Consider the following 25,930-nt stretch of genomic DNA (forward strand, 5'->3'; position numbering starts at 1 on the left):
TCTGTAGTCCCTGTTGGAAGCCATTTGTCAGAATAACCCCCAGCTGTGGTAGCATTTGACTCTTCAAACTTATGGATGAAATGTGCACTGTCAGCATGGAAAATTATCTTTATAAATTTCAGATGAAAAAAAAAATCTTACTGGGTGTGTGCATCTTTGTGGTACAATACGTTCTTTAGGGTATATGTAATCAAAGGCCTTTAGTGTATCCTGTTGAGATTGCTGTGAAATTTTATTAAAGAAAAATTGAGGAGCAATTGATAACAAAAAAAGATAATTTTCCTTTCTAATAAAACCATATCATATATGAGGTCTAAATACCTCTTTTCCCATTGAAATCTTAACCATATTGTTCATATCACACATAAGCTTCTTCCTAGTTATCCTGTCTCCCCAAATAATATAATTTTTAAACAATGAAATAAGCCTTCTATTTGTGATGGCATGTGTTTAAACAATTTTATGATCATCTAAACAATGAAAATACTACTGATTCCATAAGATGTTTATTTCTTGGGTGGAGGGCGGGAGGTGGTAAGGCAAAGAATAGGAGTTATTGGTTATTTTTCACTTGACCTTGAGTTGTCTTTTACCTTCAGAGAATGACTAGGGCACCGTAAGTATACTCGGCACAGGTTTTTTTTTTTTTTTGTCAATAATATACATTTATAGGAAAACTATTTTCGATTTGTTTTTTGGGGGTTTGTTAACTAAAAAGGTAGTCATTGTAGTAGCCATGGTACCAGCAGTCAGGTGGTTCCTGCTAATCAATGTGTATTATATTTTTGCCGCCGACCTCATTAGAGCCTTTATAAAATATATGCTGATCTTCTGATTGTTAGGCATATAATTTACTAAGAATCTTTTCAAACTTATGTTCTCCTTCAAAGATGATGCTTAGCCTTACCATTGTCTTCTATGATAAAGTATTTGGGTTCTGAGTCTGTGTAGGGTCTGTTTGCATAGTAAAATTGAATACTTGATACAGTAAAATACATTAATTTATATAACTTCCTACTATTTTGGTGCCGTTGTGGAAAGCCAACAGTAGCGGAGGCCAAATTTAGAGGAAATCTTTGTGATTTTACATATGTCGTATCTGCCATATGTAGGGTGCGGTTCATCCAGTAACAAAAGGGAAATTTTAGAATTATTACATATAATTAAGCCACAGGGAGAGTACAATAAGGTTCTTAATTGAATTTCTTCTAATTGAAATAATCAGTATGAGGACCATATGACCTCTTCAAATGCTGTAGCATAGGATTGTGTTTCTCCTAATTTGTGTCTTTCTTGGAACAATTGGAATTGCTGTCTGCGAATGCTAGTAAAGCAATGGAAACTAAGGCTAAATGCATTCTTGATCTGAATTAAAATGATTTTCTGTGCAAGCTAAAATTGGTTGTTTTTAGAGAATGTGTTTTTGAAAAATTTTGCCAGTAAGTTATATTTTAAAAAACCTTATTATGTATACCAAAACGTTAATAATTTGTATTTATTTTGGTTATTCATTGAGGATATTAATTCAAAGTTTCCTTCAGGTAAGATCTAAATTTTCCAAATATATCTTTTCTTGATTATGATTTAAATAATGTAATGTGTAATACCTTTGAAGTCCTAAATTCCATTCACAAATTTCAAAAAACCAAGTGGACATATGTTTTTTTAAAATAGAAGATGTTTTTTTCAAATCATTGTTTTGTGGCTCGATACATGTGTGATATATCTTAAATATTGGATTGTATAATTTTTAATTTTAGATCCAGAGAGATTTGATTTTCAGTTCATGTTTGGCTACTCCCATTTAGCAATGGAGGCCATTTTGTAAAAAGGACTGTTTGAAACACTTAACCAAAAGAGGAGCAGTGAAGCACCTATTTTGGATACTATGGCTTTGCTTGATGCTTTTTCTTCCATCAGATTGTTGAATGCAGACGATATACTAAAATCTACTTTTGGCTTCTTCCAAGTGTATAATGTATTGTATATTGATAAGAAAACCATTATTATAAAGTATAGTTCCCTTCCATAAGGTGAATCATATATCATACAGGAACTCCCTTTTGGTGAACATGCTGTATAATTATTTCGGGTTAGTTGTTACCCAGGTAATTTCTGTTTTATGGAGAAATCCTAATTGATAATAATACAACTAAGGACAATTAACTATTTATTTCTCTCATTTTATTTGGTGCATTTAGCTAATTACTCTATGCATATATTATATCTTTGTCATAACTTGATTTTAAATCAAGTAGGGTATTTTATGTTGTGGTGCTTACATTTGCTAAAATGCATATTAAATTTTACTAACCTCATACAAGATGGTCGGCCTGGTATCTACCTAGGGTCATAATATTTAAGAAGAAGCATCCAGATCACTAAATATCAAGACATGTTAGAGAGTTACAACCTCATCAGCAGATATTTCTCATTTGCCAGACCCCTCTTGTTGAAATTCATTTGAAGGATGATTTGATTGACTTAATCATGTTTTCTAATACAAAGAAAATGTATAAGTTTGTTATGACCATCTTAGGAGAGCTTCTTCTAAATGGTGGTTCTGCATGTCATTTTGCTTTTGAACTGCAATGTAGTGAAAGAATTTCTACAGTTTATTCCTTTGAATCACAAGAAAAACAGAACTTAAGTTCTTTGACCTCTTAGTTGTTCTTTTAAGACCCTGAACCACTTAGAGATTGCTTGATCTTTTATGTCTGCTGCCAGAGTGAATGGTGTATATGCACATTGTAGAGAACCTTTGTGATATGTGCCAGAGGTGAGGTCACCATCGTAGGACAGCAGTCTGTGTAACCTGTTGAGGTACAGACACATGGGAGACTCAGGGTAAACACAACAGCCACGGTGAACCACCATCAGGATAGTAAGGCAAATTAAAATAGCAGACATGGAGGTTATCGTGAGATCCAAAACTACACCAAAGTTAAAATTTGTATATAGGAAATTGGATCTTGCCTAACATTGGCATCTCGATGCCTTTCTGGATTTCCTAAACTGAGAGTCATGATGCTCATATGGATGAGTTTTGCTAATAAATGGACAGATCATCTTGATTTCACCATATTGATTCACAGTAAGAAGCTGCCTTATTGCTAATTCTAAAATGTAGGATTTTCAGAAATCCTCCTCTTTCTCTCTTCTACTTAAAAAAATTTTTCAGAAAAGATATTTGTGGGAACACAATTTTAACTTTTAAAATTATATCTCAATCACATTACTTTATTTTCCATGAATTTGGTAATCTGGGCCCAAAATAAAAGTGGCCATTTATAAACTTGTTGTACACCTGCATGCAGCGGATTAAATATTGGCTATCATTCTTCAAAGATTACTTACGGGTGAATTTAGCAATATGTATACTCTGAACAGTTCTGGTAAACCTATGCATGGTCTTTGGGCTTTTTTAGGGGAGCATTTTTCCATTGAAAGCATTGAGTTTAATTTCTTTATGAGCCACCCACTTTCAAAAAGGATTTGAGGCAGCATTTTGTAGTAAACACACACTTAAACAGATAAAATATAACTGAAAACAGTCATGAAGCAATAAATGATATGAACCCCACCAGAAAATCTATACTTTAAAAAAAAATGCTTTAGTTAAATACAAGTTTTAGCTCTGAGCTCACCTAGAAGCCACAGCAAAGAGGGAAACAGGATGAACTGTGTAATTCTAATTATCTATGAAAGAAATCAGACTAGTTCATTTTTTTTCTAGCTCTCAGTTCTGAGAGAAATTGATGTCACAGGAATTAGTATAAAGGACACTGACCAACATAACTAACGATGATCCCTATATGTTAAGACATTGGAAATAAAATCTGGTGGAACCATCTTAGATTCTTTAAGTACTTTCACAAAATTTAATTAGCAGGTTTTATTTTGATGTGCCCAAATTTCATTTTAATTAATGGAGAATGCCATCATTCTCAATATCAAAACACACACCTGCTTCAGGAGATCCAATTTTGTACATATTATGAATCAAATGAAATCATATTTTAAGTCACGAGTGTAGCAAATTCTGGTACTTTCATTATATGACTGATCCTGACACCCTTACAAAACGTCTTTAGGAAGTACAAATAGAAGCATGGCTGAGATTAGAAAGAGTTTCAGAGTTAATGCCCTACTGTTAATTTCTAAGAACGTTACTCTCTTTCTTCTGATTCTCTTGTCCTCTGAATTTATATTATGGAAAACTGTAAGAAATAAAAACAAGTGGTAATTTGGTCCAGGAGTGTAGGCTATTTATATCCATACTAAACCAGTTCGCTTTCTACCTACATAACCAAACTGGTATTTCATCATCAATATTTATTCACTAATATCATTTACTTGGTTTTGAGGTAGTAAATATTTTTATTTCTTTGGGTCAAATTGGATTGATCACTTGGAAAAACCAAACTATGTAAATATTTTTCCCCCATCGTAATGAGACTGTTGCTGTTAATGTAACCCTGCTTTTTGTTCCCCTCTTGTCCCTGATGACACCCACAATCACATCAGAGTGGTCGCCTGGTGTCCCAGCTGTGTACTCACCACACTCTGGTACTTAACCCCCACACAGACTTGTTTGTATTAGACGGAAAGAGGAGTGGAATTAAGTGTGTTTTAAGTATTAAGGGGGTTTTTGCTGCAATGTACATGACGTTTAATGTCAGACATAAGAGTTGGTGGGAAGATGTCTTTAACAATTTACTTTATTACTCCGCAAAAAGAAAATAAGACTTCTCCAGTGGACTTACGGTAAAACCACACATTACAATTTTCAATGTATTTTCTTTAGATGAAGTTTTATAGTATTATCTAAGTGCAGCATTTAAGATAGGTCAAAAACTTAGTGCAATCACTTAGAATATAAACGAGGTTTTCCTAACTAAGCCATTTTTAAAAGCCTATGAGGGAAATACTGTTTTTCTTATACCAAAAGCATATGTTATACAGAATTTTCCAAATAGGGCCAAAGTTCTTCTCATATTTTGACGTAGATGCATTAATGCAAAGATCTCTTACTAGTATCCAGTGGTTGTTTGTCTAATATATTACATATGAATTTAATAGTATGTTTAATTTATATATTACACTAGGTGCTTAGTTACAAGAAAAGATACAAAGATGACCTTTCAAGTAATGTTTACCTTTTTCGTAGATCACTAGCTTTCTTTTTCCATTATAATTCTAATATTCTGTAGTTATTTTCATCTTATAAGCACAAAAATAGCATATATACCTATAATTAAACTATTATAAATAATTCAACTTGGTCCTCGTTGTGGAGAAAATTATATGAAGTTGAAAATACAAAAACAGGCTGAGACAAGGGAATCGATTTCTCTAAGAATCATCCATTTGTAGGAGTATTATACAGTGTATCTTTAGTCCTGTGCATATTTTTTAAATGTGGCAGTTACCATGGAAACCACATTCCATGGCATGTGGTCCACTTCTAGATAAAGAATATTCCTCTTAAAGACAAACCTTCCAAATCATAACATAAAGTATTCCCTTTGAATTAACAGCTCCGTGTCAGTTGAATGATTGCTTTAAAAATCTGCCTTTTGTTCTCATTATTCTTAACAGATTTTTTAGAAATATTGAAGTTGTTCTTGAAGAAGCCATAATTAAATGCTGAAGATACTTAAAATAGGGGGTGCAATGTGATAAGTCTGCCATGGTGAAAACTGGGGTGCTCGCCGGGGAGCACAAGTCTGTGGGGACAGGGTGTCGTGCCAGACACGCACCTTGTAGTCATGTCAGGCATCTAAGCATCCAGCAGTAACAGCAGCGCCAGATTGGGTACAGAGATGACCACATCCAACTATTTTCAGCTCACAGATAAAGAACCTCTGGTTCAAGGACGTTATCTTGCCCAAGGTCACAGAACGAGCAAACCAGGGCTTCTTAATCTTAATTCTGTGCTCGTTCTCTGTCTCACAGCCTCTTTCAAGAGAGATTTTAGATTTTTGGAGAGACTTGGGCTTGGCAAAAAAGGCACAGGGTTGTATGTGAATCTTTGCCTAGCAGGAGAGAGAGGGAGACTCTTTGCTCCCCCGCGCTGAGCCTCTCATCGCAATTTGCATTTCTTTCAGTGATTCCCTGTACTTGATGTACTTGAGGTTGCTGCAAAGTCATAACTGAATCATGCTGCACGAGTTCCAGTTTTAGTAAAGCAGGACCTCCTAGAACAACACCGAATTCTTATGCTTGTTTGCGCTTACCAGCAGCAGCAGCAACAAATATTTATCATATGCTGCCCATGCGCCAGGCTCTCTGCTAGGTCCCTTACGTCGCATCGTCTTGTTCCACCCTTCCAACACTCGATAAGAATTACATTTCCCATTTGGAAACTCTGTTTTGACCTTCTTACCTGGGTCGTAAAATGAATATATGTAATTCCATTTTCTTGATGAGAAAAGTTTCAGAAAGCATAGGTAAAACGCGCAAGGTTACATAACTGGTAGTTAGTGTAGCTAAGACTCATGGTAGTGTCTCGTGTCCCCATATGCTTGCTTATGTATGAGCTCGTTGTCTCTGAATTTCATTTATTCGGCAATAAATTCCATTATATTTTCAATTTTGGATTGTTAATACATTGCTAGATTTAAAATATTGATACCTGTAACTCAGACGATGTAAATCCAAATCAAGATTTAGCCAGTAGTTTCAAACTTTCTCCAAAGCCACAAGCCATAGCTGTGTCTCTATTCTGAGACAAATTAAACTCCGAAGAGATACAATTCTTAATATTTTATTTGGAATAGAATTCCTTCCCACAAATTTCAGAATTTGTAGAATGGAAAAATGAATATGATTTTGAGATGGGTTTACTTTTGGCTTTTATATTATTGCTGAAATAAAAAGATACATCTAGAGTAAGAATCCAGGAAGATTTAAGTCAGTGGACCTACCCAGTCTCTATAAAAATCCATTCGAGGTTTGCGTTTAGTACTGGTGAAATATGGTTTGTTGTGAATGGTTTATTATAGGTGAATATCTGTTATATACTAATTTGGAATATTACATACAATCCCTTCATTTTAAGGAATGAATTTTTAAATCTCAAAGACTTCAATGTTAGTATTTTTCCTCTAAAGGAACCCATATAATGAACCTTATTGCATGACAGCAGCTAGTCAAAACCTTTTAGAAGTGAAGTCAAGGCGGTTTAGTAAGTTCAAACTGGGAGACTTTCTCAATAGAAATACAAGGAATAACTACAAAACGCGTTTCCTTTTCCTTCCTCAAAAGCGATTTATGTTGATGCAGTTTTTAATTCTAGACTTATTGTGGTCAAAATGAGAAGTTTTCAGAGGAATTTTTTTTTTTTACATAAAATACCCCAAAGATGAATTGTTTTCCACATACTGAACGTCATTCCCATTGACATAAGGAAAAATGCCTTCAGTTATTTTTAGCATATTGCTCTTGTCCTTTTCACCTCTGCCTCAATGAAATTACTAAGAATGTTGGCAGAAATTATCTTTGAGGAAATATTGGATGAATAACTCTTCTTTCTTGATGTCTTAGAAAAGTCACTTTTGGATTTCTGACTCAGTCAGTTCTCTCAGAGACATCCTTGATGTCTTTATTTAGATATTTGAGGTAATTTTTTGTGACAGGGAGGTCGGAGCCAAAGTGCAAGAAATGATTGGCAAAATGATGATATCATCAAATGTTCAAAGAACTGGCAAATTGAAGCTTATTAAACTGTCATTTTGTCTTCCATTCAGGACTAATTGGAATCATGCCTAGTTGCATGATAGGAAAGATATTTAACACCTGAGAATTTCTCATGAGAAAAATGACAGGAATTGATGTCAGGGAGACCTTAAACTCATGTTTGAGGAGGAAAGCAAAGGAACTACATGAAAATAATAGTCTGTTTTCAAACTACTTTAATATTTGTGTACAGAAAATATTTGAAAAAGATCATTAATAGAGAAAATGTTTAGATAATAAAAATTGGCCTAATTGAGACCGAAAGCATTGAACTTGGTGGGTTAATGTGAAACTTGAGGTAATGTTTTTCATTTGAAACGAATATTAAAGTTCAGTGAAACTTATTTTTCTTCACTTGTTTTACGTTGTTACCTGACAATTATTTTAAATTGTTACCTGACCTCTCAAATATTTTGGGGCATTTGTGTACTGAGAGGTTGGAGAAAGATCACAAGAAATCAGGAAGAAACAATACATAATTAGACTTGGAGGGTTTGAAAATGTGTGTTATTTTTCCGGTTCATTTTGATTTGTTTTTCTTAGGTATGAGGTCAAGGCCTGAAAGTATTAGTAATATTTGAGAATGAGTTAATGGCATCCTCAGAGAATGAAGTTTGCTGAAGTATGTGGCCTGGATCTGGGGTCTCTTCTCTTGTTAGTGGGGGCAGTTGCAAGGCAGCATTAGTCTTGCAGAGTGTGTGTGTGTGTGTGTGTGTGTGTGTGTGTCTCCCCCTGATATCATCACTCTGTGGTACAGAGGAGCTTTCAGTGAGCGTGAAACCAGCAGTCCAGCCAGGCCTAGCATCTCAAAACAAGGGAATTTTCCAGTGGAGGGACTTGAAAGTTACAGGTCTTTAAAAAGGTTAAAATTAAACTGGTGACTCATTCATCTTAAGTTTGCTCCTAAGTCAGTATTTATTAATGAAACAAACCCCAGATCCCTGGGGTCAAGTGAGACTTTATTTGTTTTGTTATTTGCAGAGATGTCATTTAATGTATAAGATGCATGTGTTCACCAAATGTTTCCTGAAAAGCTAATTTTTTGTAATGTAAATGTTATCCTCACTTGTTGGGCAAGTTTTATGGTAGCTCCAGATAAAGTGATGTTGGCATGTGCAGCAAAAGTGGAGTGTGAGGTTTGAAAACTTTTGTTCTTCAATTATTCAAAAATGATGCCAAAGCTGTCGTTAGACAAAAGCCATGAGTTCGAGAGATACAGTGTGTTGCCAGCCCCTATTGAGGTCAATCCTGACTGTGCGTATGCCTGTTCAGACTTTGGGAAACATGGACATGCGCTCTTGTGCTTTACCTCTCTGCTCGTTTGCAGTAAACATCATGATCTGTCACTATAAAGTTGACATTTCTCCGAATAAGTCATTCAACGCCAAAATAAGAATCATGGAGTAAATCTTCTCTGAAAATCTTAATTATTGTTAACTATTCTGATTGCTTTTCGAAGTCTTGTTGTTCCATATGGATATTGACAAAATGGAACTCTGTGACGTCAACACTTTTATAATTGTGACTCTTCAGATAATCTATAAATCAAATTTATTTCCATATACATTTTCCTCTCTGTGAAAATAAGGCAGAATTCCGTATATGGAATTTCCTTATGACAAAGACTTTATTCCATGTGATTCATTTATCCAGTAAAGATTTCTTGAGTGCTATTCTGTATCAGGTCCTGAGGCTGGGTGCTTTAGGGGGTGCTTTTCCCACCCTGGTGCACGTGAATGTTGCCTCAGGCTTGTACAGGGCACGGCCTCTCTGGCCCTAAGGGAGTTCCTGCTCTGGGTACAGGAAAGAACAAGAGAGACCCGTCCCTCTGCTCTAAAGGAACTTAGGCTTGAATGGGGGAAGACAGGTGATAACACACAAAAAGCCCAAAGTAACAAGGAGAGCCTCACATAGCAATAACTGGTAGATGGAGGACTAACATGGAGAAGTTAAGTCACAGACAAGCGACCGAGTGATTTTGTGAGCCGGCCATCAGAGCAGACCTCTCCAGGGAAGAGCTATCTAAGCTAAGAAGGATCTGACGGATGAGAAGCCAGCTGGACTGGGAGGGAACAGCCCATGCGGAGACCCTGGAGGAGAAAAAATTTGTGTGTTCAGGAAATAGAAAAGGAGGTCTGATGGCATGAGCTTAGGAGGTGCAGGGAAGGACAGGGCCTTTGAAGTATGAGATTCCATCTGAGATGTGCTTGCAAGATAGTTGGAGGATCTTCGGCAGTAAGGTGACGTGATCGGATTCATGTTTTTTGAGGTCCACTGTGGCCGTTGGTACAGTCGGGTTGTGTATGACATATGTATTTGAGCCAATAGGACTTTCTGATGGGTTAGGTGTGGGGAGTGAGGGAAAGAGGATGCTTTAGGGTTTGGGTCTGAGCAGATAGATACATGGTGGTGTCAAATATGAGCATGATTAAGGGGGAATAAAAGCAAAAGCAAGAGTTCTGTTGTTGCCAAGCCAAGTCTGAGCTACGTGTTTACCTTCCAAATGGAGGTGGGTCAGATGGGGAGTTGGATATGCAGGTCAAGATTCCAGATGAAGGAATATAGACGTCATTGGCCAGTAGATAATAATTAAAGCATGGGCCTGGAAGCAATTACCAATTTCTTATCAAATATGAAGACAGAAATGCTGGTTCCTGACCATTCTCTACCACCTACTGGCCCTTTAACCCTGAGTGACCCACTTCATATCTCTGATCATCATTTTCACATCTGAAATATTCATTCGTTCAATTAGCATCATCAGCTGAGCTTCTGCTATGGGCCAGGCGCTATACTAGACCTTGGCACATTAAAAAAGGAACGATCCCTTCCCCCTAGTTTATAGTCTCTGGGGAAACAGGCATTGTGCATCTGTCATAAAAGTTGGGTAATATGGTTCATACCAACAGACAGGAACAAAGAATTCCTTCTTTTAACATAGACAAAGGGTGCATCTTATCACACAACAAAGGCTGCATGGAATAGGAGACATAGTAACACCCCTGGTCAGACGGACATGCCGTTCTGGCCCACAAGTCCCTGTCAAGGCGTCCCTTTGCTGATGACACCACCTGATGACAACATCTGTGATGATTTAATGAGACCCTTTAAGATATTTCCTTCACCATTCAGTGGGATGGAGGGAAATTAATATCCTCCTGGCCCCTTTTTTCTACTGTTTGGAAACTTGGCCTTCATGTCTGCCTTGTCCAGCAGGTGTGTGAGGAGCTGATAACAATATCAGCATGGAAATGGGCAGTTTTATTCTGTGGCGTCCTCTAGCAGGCCCAGCCTTTTAGCCTTCCAGAGCTACAGAGAGGAAAGTAGAAGAAAGTGATAATGGTACTCTTATCCCCAGTGAAGAAGATGTGTCAGTCACGTGGCATGGGGTACAGGGTCTCGGGAGGTGATCAGGAAGGTTGCATTAAAGGAGCTATCATATGCATTGCATTTCCAAAATGAGTCGAAATTTGCTATGCAAATGAGACTAGGAAAAGCATTTTAAACAGGAGCGGCATGATCCATACCTGGAGAGCTATACCATGTTGAGGTGTCTGCACTGGATCCCCTTGGACACTGTCTCCAGTTTGGGTTCTGTACTCTCTGTCTATGCTGCCGTTTCTGTGTCTTCCAGTTGTCCGCCTCCTTGTCCTACTTGTAACACTTATCACCCCTTTTGGTAATTATTGAGAACAGTGTTCTCCCAGATAGGGTTTATTAGGATATAGGAAGAAAAAGGATAGAACTTCTATTTACATGTACTTGTGTTTCCTCTTTTAAAAATACCCATTTTGTGTGAATTTTTGTAATGTACCTCATGGATTAGTACAGTGGTGTTACAGATTTATACATACACATGCTGGGTGCTGTGCCCCAATTTTTTATGCTAGAGATGTCCAGTACAGAAGTGTAGAGATCATAAGCATCAGCAGTCAGAAATCACTGAAGAGTCTGAAGCGGAGGATTAGGAAGTGGAAGGCAGTGAGGTTGGAGGCTGGGTGACTAGTTAGGACTCATCCGAGGGAGAGAGGATAAGCGACTTAACTAAGGCATTGGCAATGGGGGAAGCTGATGTGGCAGTGAGGGAGAGAGAGGAGACCCAGAGATATGGTTTGCTGTGCCACGGGACAGTTAGGTGTTGATGTCATGTAGGTAAGTGGCAGTCCAGGACTAGAGTTCAAAAGAGAGCTCTCCTTTGGGAGTAGAGATTTGGGAGTCACCAGGATGGGTGGTAATGGCTACCAATAGTGAAGATGAAGTCTCCTAAAGAGGTGGAGCAGAGTGAGAATGGGTGACACTCACTGCCTTCGGGGAGATGGAAGAAACGGAACGGAACAAGGAGACCGGGAAAGTGGGTCAAAGATGATAGGAAGGGATCCAAGAGACAGTGGTATTTCAGGAGCCAGGAAAAGTCACAATACCCAACTCCTGGATTGTTTGTGAGAATTTGAAATGGGCAAGTATTTTTGAATACCTGTTTATTTATTATAGATAAATAAATACCAGTTTATTTGTTTCAATTTGTGAACTGCGGCCACGTAACACAGACTAGTGCACCAAATGGACAGCAGTCTTTGAGGTCAGACTCTGCAATCCGGCAGCCGGACATCGGCTTTGCGAACAGGGAACCCATTTCAGAGACGGGAAACATGAGACCCAGGAGAATGAAGCACCTTGGGGGGATAGTGGCAGAGCCAGACATGGTTTGCAGGCAACCCTAAAACCAGGCTCCCCATAGCGACGTGGTGGAGGGGGCAGCTATGTGCCCAGCTCTGTGCCTGTATTCCCTCTGCTGCTCCTGGGAGCAGTGACGTTTCAGGTCCACAGAGAGCCTTTCCAGGTTGGGTACAGAGAAAGGTTCCACAGCTCGCCTGCGGAAGCAGGGATCACCCAGTGAGACTCAAATGATCAAGTTTTGCCTGGGCCTATGTAAGAGGCAAGAGTCAGAGGATCTGAGATGGGAGGGAGAACATAGGTAGCGTCAGCTGACAGGAGATAAGGAGATCACAGGCTTCTCTGAAGCTCTCCTAAAATGCCCAGGCTGTGAAAAAGCTCCCCCCAAAATAGTCTGCCACTATGCCTGGGATCTGTCAGTTCCATTGCCTGAAACATCTCTGCATAGTCTGGGTTGACAAACGTTCCCTCTCTTGCTTGCCCTTTTCTTTATTGGATACATTTGCCTTGAGTAGGTAGCCCATGGGTGCATTTAAAATTTCAAAATGCAAAATTTTTTAAATTTTAAAATTTCCATACAATAAAATGAATTCTTGAGTAGGTAATTCAGGAACACTTTAAAAATTTACATGAATAAAGGTATATGGTGAAAAGAACAAATACATCTCCAAGGATTTCTTCTTTTGTCTCTATTCATTCCTCTTTTATTGAATGTCTTTGTGTACCAGTCACTGTGTTCAGAGAAGGTATACAAAAACAAGACAAAACCCTTCCCTGGAGGAGTTCACAATCTGGCCAGGCAGTTTAGCAAGTACACATCCGAGTGTTGCAAATGAGATAATTGGTGTTATCTGCCCATCTGCCCTGCATCCCGGGTGAGGGAATTCTTGACAAAAGGGAAGTTCAGAGCGACGTTGAGGTGGAGAGGAAAAGAACTGTCATAGCCGCCATATTGTGAAATTGTTTCTCATTAAATTGCTCTCATCAAGCTGAAATCCATTACAGTGAAGAAACAGGGGTTTTGATGGATGAAAGAGTGTGGAAGGAGAAAGATGCAGAGGGGGTTTGGAGTCAGAAGACTGGGACATCTGGAGGTGGGGGAGGGGAAAAAAGACTTAGGAAGTGAAGACAAGGAGGTGGGAAGATGCTAAGGCAAGCTTCACTGGCTTTGAAGTTGTGCCTGGGGTTAGTAGTGCCCAAACTATAGCCACCTTGAGGCGCAAAAGAGGAAACAGCCCCTCCCTTAGGGAAAGGAACCCCAGGATGCTCCAGTCCTCCTAGAAAACCTGGGGGCAAGTGGAGGATACAGGTCAGCTCCTCTAGATTAAGGCCGCAGGCCTCCTGCCTACGAGAGATCTGCTCTCTCTGGGTTGAGGAGTGCCAGCCCCTCCTCCTCCTCTCTTCTTCCCAGCCCTGTCACCTGATCCTGTTCGAGCACATTATTCCCTCTCCTGCACCCCATCCCCTGCCTTGGTACCCCATCAGCTGGGGTGTGCTTGCAGGACTGAGCTAAAGCTTAGCTGTCACAAGCAAACAGATGTAAGTGTTCAGGGGTTTGACGGGTCACAGCCAGGTCAGACTCCCACGTAAGGAAGAGGCAGTACCCACGAGCTGTTGGAGCTGGAACAGTGGGGAGTTTCAACATCCACTTTCAAAAGAATGGCCACTTTCATTAAAATGTGATTCTGTTGTATATAGAAACATAAACATTTTTAACAAGAAATAGCCTCGTTTTCTTTGTTCTGTGTATCGTTTGTTTTGAGAAGGGGAATCGAGCATCATGTTGTGCGCTAGACACTCTCACGTGCTTTCTGGAAGGATGCACGTATTACCTCAGTTTTTCCGGAAGGGAAGGCAGACCCAAGCTGTGTAGCTCTGAAGAGCCAGGGCTAGGAGTTGAACCCAAATCGGTCTGACTTCAAAGCCTGGGAACTTCCTCTCCCCTGCACCTCCGATGGAAATTAAAGGCATACCCATTGGTGGGAAAGCCTTTTTTTGCTACCACTCGCTAGTGACTTGTGGTTAACATTCATGAATATCGTGAGGGGAGTTTCACAGAACAAATCAAATCGGTGCGTCAGGACCATTTAGAAGAGCAAAAAGTTCAGGGAGACTCTGAGTCCCTCCCCCAAATCTCAGCAAAGCGTCCCCCAGCATTTTACACGCGGTGTTGCGGCTCCTTCTGTTTGCATAGCTGTTAATGCCACACCGTAGTTATGGCTGCAAGTCTTCCCCCCCAAGCAGCTCTTTCCCTTCTGAAGCCTTGTGGCAGCCCATGGTTGTTTAGATTGAGCTCAGCAATGTTTTTTAACGTTAATTTGGTTTGACATGACTTGGTGCACAAATTAATTATTCAGGCACATCCTGCTCCATGTACATGAAAAGAATGAAATTGTAGTGAATCACATTGTACCGACCACATGTGAATTGTAATGTTACCAGCAATCAGGCTATTAAAGAACAAAAGCTGGCAACATATAGCAGCTCTGAATTTGGCCAGTCCCACCACATTAGCATAAACATGCGAGGCAATCAGAACAGTTTTGGACTTCCTAGCAAAGTGTCCCCATTCTTATCTACTTCTAAAAGAATGTGGAATAAACTATTCATTTAACCAAGTCTAAAAATATGTCTGCTATGCAGTTATAATCATGTGTCATTAATCAGAAAATACTGCAGAAACTCTGACAAATTAAAAACACAAGGATGTGTCTGCAAGGGTTTTCAGCCATTAAAAAGCTGCTTCACCTCTCAGGCGAGCTCTTTAATGGCAACTTCTTGCTCCGTGTACTGACATCTTCAAAGGCTCTGACATCTGTCGGCCTTTGAACTACCATTAAAAAATATTATCCTATTTCCATTCTTTTATGCCCATTTTTTTAATTATAGCCCTTCTTTCAAGTTGGGAACATGGTTGGTTTAAACGATGCTGTCCTTTCGTTTTCAGCCACCCAGCTGCGGTTTGAATAAATTGATGTAGAATCAAAGGGGGGACTTTAAAGGAAAAAGGTTTGATGGACTTGGACTCCGAACCAGATGAGGTTTTATGATGAAAAGGGGTTTAATCCCAGCACAGGCAACGCTTCTATCAGTGGAGCAGTACAAAGCAATTCATATATATAGGTTCACGCGAAATGATCTATTTTTTTTTTTTAACAGCACAGATCTCTTCAGGACTTGCAAATGTGGCATTAGCTAATATTCAGAGAGCTGATTTCCTTTCATCCACCAGAAGCTTATGATTATAGTACAGTTCTCGAATTGGAAATGAGAGCTGCAGCACAGATTTAAAGCTGCTGTCTGATTTGTATTCAATATACATGTCACTGCGGGACAGGCTAGTCTGGGCCGAGCTGGTTCAATACAAGGAAAAACAGTTTCATCATCTGAGATTCTTTAGTCAAAAATATCACCAGCTAATTAAAACAGCAGTCTCATGACTATTAGCGAGGTGTTTGGTTGATTGGTATCTCTTTAAATTTGACAGGAAGGATTAGGAGACGCATCCTCTCTTTTATTACGTGGTCTTCTTGCAGCGTTGATGTGCTCAAGTGTATTGCAGGGTAATGAAGTGTAATCAGTTAACTCAAACCACTTAAAAAAAAGAAAGAAAGAAAACAACATGATTTGGAAACAATTGCTTCTTTTGCATTGAAATATTTCCCCTCATTTGATTCTTGATCTGGAAAAAAATCATTAATGAAAGCCGACTTCAGCATTGTCTTTGCTCAGTATACGATCGAATGGTAAATACTGTCTTGAACCAAGCGGTGAAGTAACTACGTAAGTAGTTTAGGATAATTACAAACCTAGAACATAAATCTAAGTCCACGTTAAAGTAAAAAGTGATTATTTTTAAATTTTCTTATAGTAATTGAGGATAAATAGTCCTTTCCATCCATTAGAAAATTTTCGTAAGACAGTGTGCACCTGCTTTACATTAGAAATTTGCTGTCTACCTCCCAGAATAAAAACGCTTCTTCCATTTTCTTGGACAGTTTGGTACTATTTAATTGTACAGATTTGGTCATTCCGCACCACTTATTTTCATCCTCTTCAAATAGAATTTCTATTTAAACTACAAATTCACATCCAAACTATAGTTTGAAGAAATTCTGAGTATGTTCAGTTTCAAATTAGCAAAACAGATGTCAGTAAGAGGAGCAATACTTTAGTTTTTCTTCTACTCCAGTCCGTGGTCTACCTCATTCTAGAATGTTTCTCTCTCTCTCCTCCTTGGAAGGAAACCTTTTTTTTTTTTTTAAATAGGATTTACCAGGAAATACATTTTTGTAGTCCTTACATATTTTTTTTTTGTAGATTCACGAGAGTTTGTTGAGTTACTTGGCAGAAGTTGGATTTCTCTCAGTTATAATCATCAAGGTTTTTCACTCTGTGGGACCTCATTTAGCTTCCCCTTTTTATGATACTGTGACTGGCCAGTCTTTCACTGCTTTTAACCATGTAGTTAGATTTTTATCACTGAATACACCCCTTCTCCTCTATCCTACTGAATTCTGTCTTCCCGCTGAGTCCTTGTTTTCCTCCTGCTTCTCCCATTTCTCCATCTTAGTTTAGGTCCTTTTTTCCCTCCCAGCTCCTCTACCTCTCCGCTAAATCTTGGAGTCTGCTCCTTCTCTTTTTTTCTCTTCATTCTTCTGTTAAGTGATCATCTACATTTCAGTGGCCTTAAATAACTCTGTGCTAATAACCTCAAAGTTCTTATCTCTCATCCGAGAGCGGGACTCAAATATCCAGCTGCCTCTTGGCATCTTCTCCCAGCTAGCTCACAAACACCTCGAATTTCACATGTCTAGAAGCGAAACCTCCACACCCATCTCCTCTGTGTCTATAAATGGTATTACTTTACGGTTCATGCTCAAGCCAGAACTTAGACGCCATTCTTGAATGGCTTCCCTTTCTCTTAATTCGTCAGTAAATACTATAGATTCAGCCCCCAAATAGATTTTGCATCCATTCACATCCTTCTCTTACACCTACTGCCCTAGTGCAGCTCACCAGGGTCTTTTACCCAGACCTCGACCGCAGGCTTCTGATAGTCCTGCTTTCTCTCTTGTTGTTCTTAACAGCCGTAGTGATCAAAATGTGTATTGGATTAGAAAACTCCCCTCCTTAAAATCCTTCAACAGCTGGTCCTTAGAATGAAATCCAGACTTCTTAGCATGGCCCACAACACCCTGCATGACCTGGTCCTCCTGTTGTTACTTCACCAACATCTTCTCCAGCTGTTCTCCCCTTGCCACCCATACTTGAGCTATAGTGGCCTTCGTTTAGTTGCTAAAATATACCACACTCTTTGTTGCCTTCCAGCTTTGGCTCATGATGTTCATTGGAACTGGAAGACGTTTGCTCTAGCTCTTTGCATGACTGCCTCCTTCTTATTCTGTAAGTCTTGGCCTGATAATTAACTCCTCCAGTAGGACTTCTCTAATGACTCTGAGAAGGACGGGCCCTGCTCTTCTCTATCAGAACACCTTGCTTGTGAATCCAATTTCACAGAATTTTCTGATTCTTGATCTGGAAAAAAAATCATTAATGAAATGATTTTTATTTCATTAAAATTCATTAATGAAGTGATTCTATTTATCTTACGTATTTATTAAATTTTGTCTATTCCATCAAGTAGACTGAAAAAAGGGACCCTGTACCTAAAAGATTCCTGGTATAGACTGTGGCCTCAGTGAACATTTGTGAACGTCTGTATTAACAAAGGCAGATTCACTGGTCAGCAGGAGCCACAGGACAGCCAAGCAAGGCTTTCCTCTGAGCAACCAGTAGTGGCTTCAGGGTTGGGTTAGGTCACAGGGGAAGAGGCTGATGGTTGCCAGGCTCTCACAGCAGCCACCAGTTCATGTTAATTGTTTTTTATTTGTTTTTGTTTCTAGTTTTGTTAGGTTTTTTTGTTTGTTTGTTCTTTTCTTGTGTTTGTTTGGATGGCGTTGTCCATGTACTTACCGTTCCAACCTCTTGAGTTCCCACAGAACTTCTAAAGTGCAATGACAAAAAATATATATATATATATACAATTCACCCATAATTACTGTTATGTCATTATTAATTACATGTTTGTGTCTTCCAGAGGAGAGACTATAGTTTCTCTGTCTTTGCATCTCCAAGAACCTACCAGAGGGCCTGGCCCGAGTGCTGATGATTCATCAGCAAATGAAATGAACACCAATCAATAAGTTTAACCATTTTTCTGGGATTGGTCTAGGTCTGGGCTTTGCTTGTACCCATATCTTATCTTTTAACCTTCTGACTTCTAAAAATGTGGAGGATGCTTGTTAAAGCTCCCAATAATAATCACTTCAGAGAACTGGTTACCACTTTGGTAATATGATTAAAATTATACCATATTCATCCGACATGTGCTGAGGGCCTCCTTAGTCTCTGGTACATTGTTAGCTGCTGAAGATGGAAAAATGAGTAAGACGCACTTACTCATAAGGAGTAAAAGACAGAGAAGCATAGATATGAAATAATGGGCTAAGTGCAGAGCTGGAGACGTAACGAAGCCTTATGAGCCATGAAGGAGACCTAAGCCCCTCTGGGAGGTGGCTCCGTCTCTTAACAGTGCCTGCATGCTCCTTGGACCCCGCTCTTGTGGAATTTTCTTTCAATTGAAAAGTGTGTCCTTTTCCTCCTCTATTATTTCTTTAATCTTTTTTCAATAAATACAAAATTATTTTTATCTCCATGTCGCTTCTGCCGGCAGAGGCTGCCGGGTCCATAAGAAGCAAGGAACATAATCAACAAAAGTCATTTTTTAGTTCTTTGCTGAAAGCCACCATGAGCACCCAAGGAGTAAATTACGCTACGGAGTCTGTGGTATTAGAACAATATTCCTACACAATTTAGTGTTCCTCTCCGTAATTTACATGAAAATATTCAAAAGGGGGTTCGGTATAGAGAACGTCTTTAATTTTGTTGTCCTCTGTTAGCGATTATTGAGATTGATATGGTTTTACCTTAGATATTTTCTAGGTGCTCCTCTGGTACAGAAAATGAATTCAGTGTGTAGAGATCCTCCTTTCATACCATTGAAGTGTTGCCACTCCGAGGACAAATGTGGTGACTATGTCATGGTGTACTGTGGTACCATGGGGCCATCATTCATTCTTTTTTATCCACGTCCAGTGGGTATGATGCTATAATTAAGGATAGTTAGTTGGCAAAGGGAGCATAGTCTGAGATCATCTTCAGTAACTTCTTTAGCTCTTTTCCAGGCAATAAATTAACTTTTGAGGGCTAAAATAATAAGACAGTTGTTTGAAGCTATGTCTGATGGCCAAGGGGGAAAAACACACACATGCACGTGCGTGTGCACGTGCACACACACACACACACACACACAGCCTGTTTTCAGCTTTGCCTCTGAAGTTAATGTATGAAGTTGGCTGTGTCTGTTCTTATAAAAATGACACAAAGGGGGAAAACACATCAGTTATAATAAAGTAGCATTGCTCTGCGGTACAGAGGGCCTTTGACTTGCTATTCCTAGTTTTTGTTTTCACCATAATTATGAACTTTCTCATCTGAGATTAAGAGTGAGGAATTAACAAACACTGTTCCTTTATTAGGCAAAGACTCTGTGGTGGAACAGTCTGGAGATTTTATCACTTGGATAAGAACAGTTAAGACAACTGGTGTTGAGCACTGGCCACATGCCTCAGACCATGGTCAGAGGGACGAGACAGTCCTGTCCTTGGCCATTTTTCACTCCTCAAAACCACAAGGTGGTTAATTGCCTCTATCAGGCCTGCCGTAACTCTAAATCAAAGACCTCAGAAAGCCTTTGTGACTGTTATTTCCTCAGATTTTTCTTCATTTTGTCTTTTACTCAATGTTTTTTGCAGATTTCCTTCCCTTTATGCACAAGAATCATATTTTTAAATCCTAAGAGATCTTTTTGTACTTTTGCTATTTATTTTTCAGAGCATCTTGTTTTCATTTGATAAATGTAATAAATTTTCTTCTCTCCGCATTTATGAATTAGAATGTTTTTTAGTTCCATTCCCTGAATTATCTCTTTCCTCCAGGGTTGGTTTTTTCTATTTATCTTTCTATTTGTCTTTTCATATTTATTTCTCTCAGTTTTCTTATATATGCTTGGTGATTCTTACTTTCTACTGAGATTTACAAAAGGTGAATGTGTAGTAGTTTCCTATAGCTGTTGTAACCAGTTACCACAAACTTTGTGGATTAAAAAACAACAGAAACAGAAATGTATTATCTTATAGTTCTGAAGATGAGAAATCTGAAGTTAGTCCTACAAAACTAAGATCAGGTTGTTGGCAGGGATGGATCTTTCTGGAGTTTCCAGGGAAGAATATTCTTCCTTGTCTTCCCCGGCTTCTAGAGACCACCTACATTCCTGGTTCATGGTCCATGTGGCCTTTCCTCTTGCTGCTTCCATTGTTCCATGGCCTTCTCCGTCCCTCTTAAAAGGACCCTTGTGACCACATCAGGCCATGTGCATACCCCAGGATGATCTTCTGTCCCAGCATCCTTAATCTCATCTGCAAAATTTCTTTTCAGTGTCAGGTATGTTACTGACAGCTTCTGGGGATTAGGATGTGGACATCTTTGGATAAAGGAGAGAGGACTTGTGTAAATGGAATTTTCTTCCCCATCCCACATCCTAGTGTGTCTCTCCCTAAGTAGGAAATCAGAGTGAGTCCTGGGAAAGGAGTGGATGTGATCTGTGGACTGAAAGATGTGTTAGAATCCAGGCTCCTTAAATGCTGGGATGAAGAGGGCTGCATTCTGGGGTTGCAGAATCCTTCTCTTTTGTAGGGAAGAACTTCTGTTTTTCACCTGGATTGCCTACAGTCTGCAGGTTGGGGACCTACTTCCCCTGTACACAGACCTTCAGGAGCTTGTTTTTATTTTGACCTCTCACTGGTGTCTTTACTGTCTTTGTGGTCCGTGAGCCCGGAGCCTGTCGAGAGGGTTGTGATAGATGGGCTCCCCGCTCCTCTGCTCACTCCTTCTTGGCTTAGCTTTCACAGACTGTTTCATCTCTCAGCATCTGAATATAGCCTTATCTACTTTCTGTCCTCCAGAATTTTACTGACAGCTCTTCTCACTTGGTGACTATCCCCCGAAAGTGCCTATTCCCGTTGTTCTCTTTGTTTCTATGGCTGGCTTTATTTTGGACATTTATAGTTTTATTTTATGCAAACTCACTTCTTAGAGGAGTTCACTAAATTGGTGAAAGATCACCAAAAGCAGAATTCCTAATACATCATAATATTCACTTAAAGATGTAAAAATATTTGTGCATATAATGACTAAAATACTGCATTCAAGGAATGAAGATCAGCTAAAACTCTTTGCTGGTTTATATCTCCTATCATATCAAATAATATGATGCCCATTACATTTTAAAGTAATGGCCATTGAAATTGACTGGAATGAAGGCTAACTAGACATATTAATAGAAATCCAGCTTGCCATTCCCTCTGCAATTTTACATGATAACGTAGTGTAATTACATTATTAGAAGCTTAATTGTGCGTGGTGTTGTGGAGGTTTGGGTTATTCCGAAAAAAGAGCCTGATACAAGAATTATCATGCAGGAGTTTATGGGGGGAAGGGCGGGGATTCTAGGAATCTGAAGTGAGGGAATGGGGAGAATGAAGAAGGAGGCGAAAAGCCAATAAAGTGTACCTTATGGACTGAGATACTGCTGAGAGCAGGGGTGACTCCTTCCACTGAAGACCCTGGATAATCTTTTAGAACACACCGCGGAATTTTCCCACCAAAGAATGAAAATCTGGAGCATTCATCTATGAGATTCCATCCAGCTCCTTTCAATTGAGGGGACCCCAAAGGAGCATCTCCTTTGTTTCCTAGCCACACTTGCTCTTCCGGGCCACGCCTGCCCTTCTGCCTGCTCCTGCACATCCTGGCTGAGTGCCCTTCGCTGTCTTTGGAGAAAACTCAAGGTGGCAAAACTGAGTCACACCATCACCCATTAGAAGTGGAATTGAGTATGAGTTCTGCCTCAGCTGGGCTGTGGTGAGACGGGTCAAAGAGATGTGGACCAGGACACCTGAAACATCTAGAATTAAATGGAAAGAGTAAAAGTGGAATAGAAACATAGATGCATCTTTCTTTGCACAATAGAGTCTTCTGTACATAACTACACTAAAACTACTTTCAGAGATTTGAATCTTGTGTATTTACCCACAGAAGCCCCAGATTGTCAGACCACATGGGTTTATTCCCCATTGTTTACAAGGCCCCGTAAAATGATAATGATGGAATACCAAAGGCCTAAAACTCCCACAGCAAAGAAAACCTAAGGAGGGCATCAGCAGACGAGAGACTTAGACATGTTTCTGGAAGTGGCTGAGTTAGCCAGCATCTAACTACACATGAAGATTGCAGCCTAGGAAACAGCCTGTCTTCCTCATAAAACCCAGGAGAGCCCCAGGACTCAGAAATGCCAGGGAAGAAGGGTAACAGAAGAGAGGTGTGAGGTTGAAAATAGGATTCATTTAAGGTTAGCATGTAGAGTAGGTGATTTCTCTCTACCACCAGCCCAGAATGGCCAGCTGTAGGCATTTATTCCCAGGCTGAGAGAAATGGATGATCTGTCTGGGAGGAGTACAGGGAAGCTGGTGCGGAAAGTGACGCCTCAGAGCCAAGCCTTCCGCTTTTCAGCATCGAGAGGAATCTGCATCCTCACAGCTTCCTCTGCTCTTGCTCACCTTCAACCACAGTGACCCCTTTAACATACAAGCTCCAGCCCCTTACACGTACAGAGTTTCCAGTCTGCATTTTACCTCTTTGATCTTGACTATGAACAAAAAAGCCTGGATCATCTGACATCTGAGGCATGCCTTGGAGGCCCCAAAGAGAAAAACTCAATTGATGACTCCAGAGAAAACAAGACACTTCAGGGAGCAAAAAGTAAATTTAAGGAAAGTAAAACTGAAATACCAAGTTTGGTGTTATAGTCACAAAAGAAGAACAGACTGCTATGAAAATGTAACAATCAAAGGAAAAAGAAAGGGCCTTGAAAATTAAAAATTGCTTTTGTTGTTGCCAAAACTCATGATAGGAGTATCTCCCACAAGAGAGAACAAAAAGCAGAGACAAAAATATGAGTATAGAAATACATTTTTAAAAGGTGAGCCACAGATGAGTGAGCCACGATGCTCAATATTTAGTTGATGTTCAAGACACAGAAAATAGAATAGAGGGATTATTACAGTGTAACGAGAATAGTGAAGTTCCCAAGGCTGAGGTTGTGTGTCCTCAGACTGAAAAGGCGAGTAAGACTGCAGCTCTATGTCAATAAAAGAGATCCTAAAATCTTCCAGAGAAAAATGAGTCCCCCTGCACAGGAACAAGATAGATGCGCATCCTGAATCCAATAATGATAAGATAAAAAAATGCCTTTATCAAAACAATGAAAGAGAAATTTTTTCAAACCAGCTTTCTATACCTAAGTCAATATTCATGAGCCTAAGTTCAGTCAGTCATGAGGTTGGAGAAAGACATTGTACACCTGAAAAGATCTGGAAAGTTTATCTCGTGCATTTCTTGGAAGGTTGCTTGTAATGTTGTTCTTCCCTAAACTAAAGGAGTAAATATAAAAGAACTACAAATTCAAGGATTCAAGCAACAGTGGATCCAAACAGGAGAGGAGGAAAGAGAAGTCCCAGAGACTGTCTGCACCGTGAGTCTAGAAAACATGCAGTCCAGATCAGAACAGATGTGGGGTGAAGAGAGGGAGGAAGAATCTAGGTACTATCCATGAGAATTCTTAATAACGTGAGGAGGCAACAAAAGCAGAAAATTCAAAGGTGATGAAAGAAAGTTAATTAGAAGCCTCAGGTGGGAGTGGGGGGGAGGGACTACCAGAAGCAAAATGTAGTTACATAATATATCATCTTGTTGTGTTTTGAACAATAACTAGAGTCTATGTTTAAATTTCACCTTTGAAATCAGTTTACATATAAAGTACAGGAAATTTATTCATGGTTACAGACACAACATGAATGTTACCAACCTTAACAGAAGTACAAATAACAAAAGTACAAACTCAGATAATCAAGGTTTTGAGAATGATTAGGTCAGGTGAAGTTTAGGCAGTTCTAAGATACTCATCGAATTAAGTGAAGAATGAAAAGAGCCCATCCATAATTGCTGGAAAAGTTGAGTTATTTTACTGAAAGATGTATTTTCAATTTTGGGGGGAACCTCCTTACTGTTTTCCATAGTGGCTGTACCAGTTTGCATGCCCACCAACAATGCACAAGGGTTTTCTTTTCTCCACATCAAAAAAATTACAAATAGAATGATTATATGATCTAGCAATTCCACTTCTGGGTATACATTTGAAGGAAATGAGATCACTATCCTGAGATGTCTGCACCCCCATATTCATGGCATCATTATTTACATTAGCCAGGACTTGAAACAACCTAGGTGTCCATCAGTGAATGAATCGGTAAAAAAAATGTGGTATATATACACAATGGAATATGATTCAGCCACAAAAAAGAAGAAAATCCTGCCACTTACGACAACTGGATGGACTTTGAGGGCATTATGCTAAGGCAAATAAGTCAGGCAGAGGTAGACAAGTATCATATGATCTCACTTATGTGTGAAATCTTAAAAAACCCAAACTCATAGAAGCCGAGAAGAGATGGTGATTGCCTGAGGCAGGGGTTGGGGGTGGAGAGATTGGGTGAAGATGGTCAAAAGGTACAAATTTCGAGTTATAAGATAATTAAGTTCTGAGGATGTAGTGTACAACGTGGTGACTATAGTTAGCGATGTTTTACTGTATATTTGAAAGTTTCTAAGAGAATAAATCTTAAAAGTTCTTATCACAAGAAAAAATGTTGTACTTATGTGCGGTTGATGGGTGTTAACTAAACTTATTGTGGTGATCATTTCACAATGTATACACATGTCAAATCATTATGGGGTATGCCTTCAACTTATACATGGTTATATGTCAATTATATCAGTAAAACTGGAAACAGGTTATAAAGGTAACCAATAAAGAAGCTAAAAATGGTGAAGCCACTATATTTCAAAGATGGAGAAGGAGGGAGGATGATGGTGTAAGGAAGCCGAATCTTTATCTTTCGTAGCAGGAAATAAAAAGGTAGTGAATACGTTCATAATTAATGGAATATATAAAGGTATGAAAGTCATTATCTGAAGAGGCAGAAAACACAACCGAAAGAATTATATGTGTCACCCTCTGGAGGGTGGATTGGAGATGGGAAGTCAAAAGCAATAAAGCACTGTTTCCACGAAAAGCCCTTCTATCCCATTTGGTTTGTTTGTTTATGAGTATTTTAAATTTTTAAAGAAGCACTTGAGTGAAAAAATTTCATAAAGAACACTTTTGTCAAAAAAGGCTGGATTTTTCTTTTTCTGCTTTCATTTCCTCTACTCTTGGTTTTCTGAGATGTTGCACAGACATAGGTTCCTGAACAGTTTGGGCAAATTCCTTACTAGT

At 39.2% G+C, this 25,930-nt stretch overlaps 1 protein-coding gene across 6 annotated transcripts in view; it reads left to right on the forward strand.

The window, feature by feature from the left end:
* Nucleotides 1–25,930, forward strand: part of CEP112 (centrosomal protein 112) — a 402,227-nt gene that overhangs the window by 201,838 nt on the left and 174,459 nt on the right. The gene's annotated exons all lie outside the window — the stretch shown is intronic.

Source organism: Ailuropoda melanoleuca, chromosome 13, assembly GCF_002007445.2.
Source record: "Ailuropoda melanoleuca isolate Jingjing chromosome 13, ASM200744v2, whole genome shotgun sequence".
Classification (NCBI taxonomy): domain Eukaryota; kingdom Metazoa; phylum Chordata; class Mammalia; order Carnivora; family Ursidae; genus Ailuropoda; species Ailuropoda melanoleuca.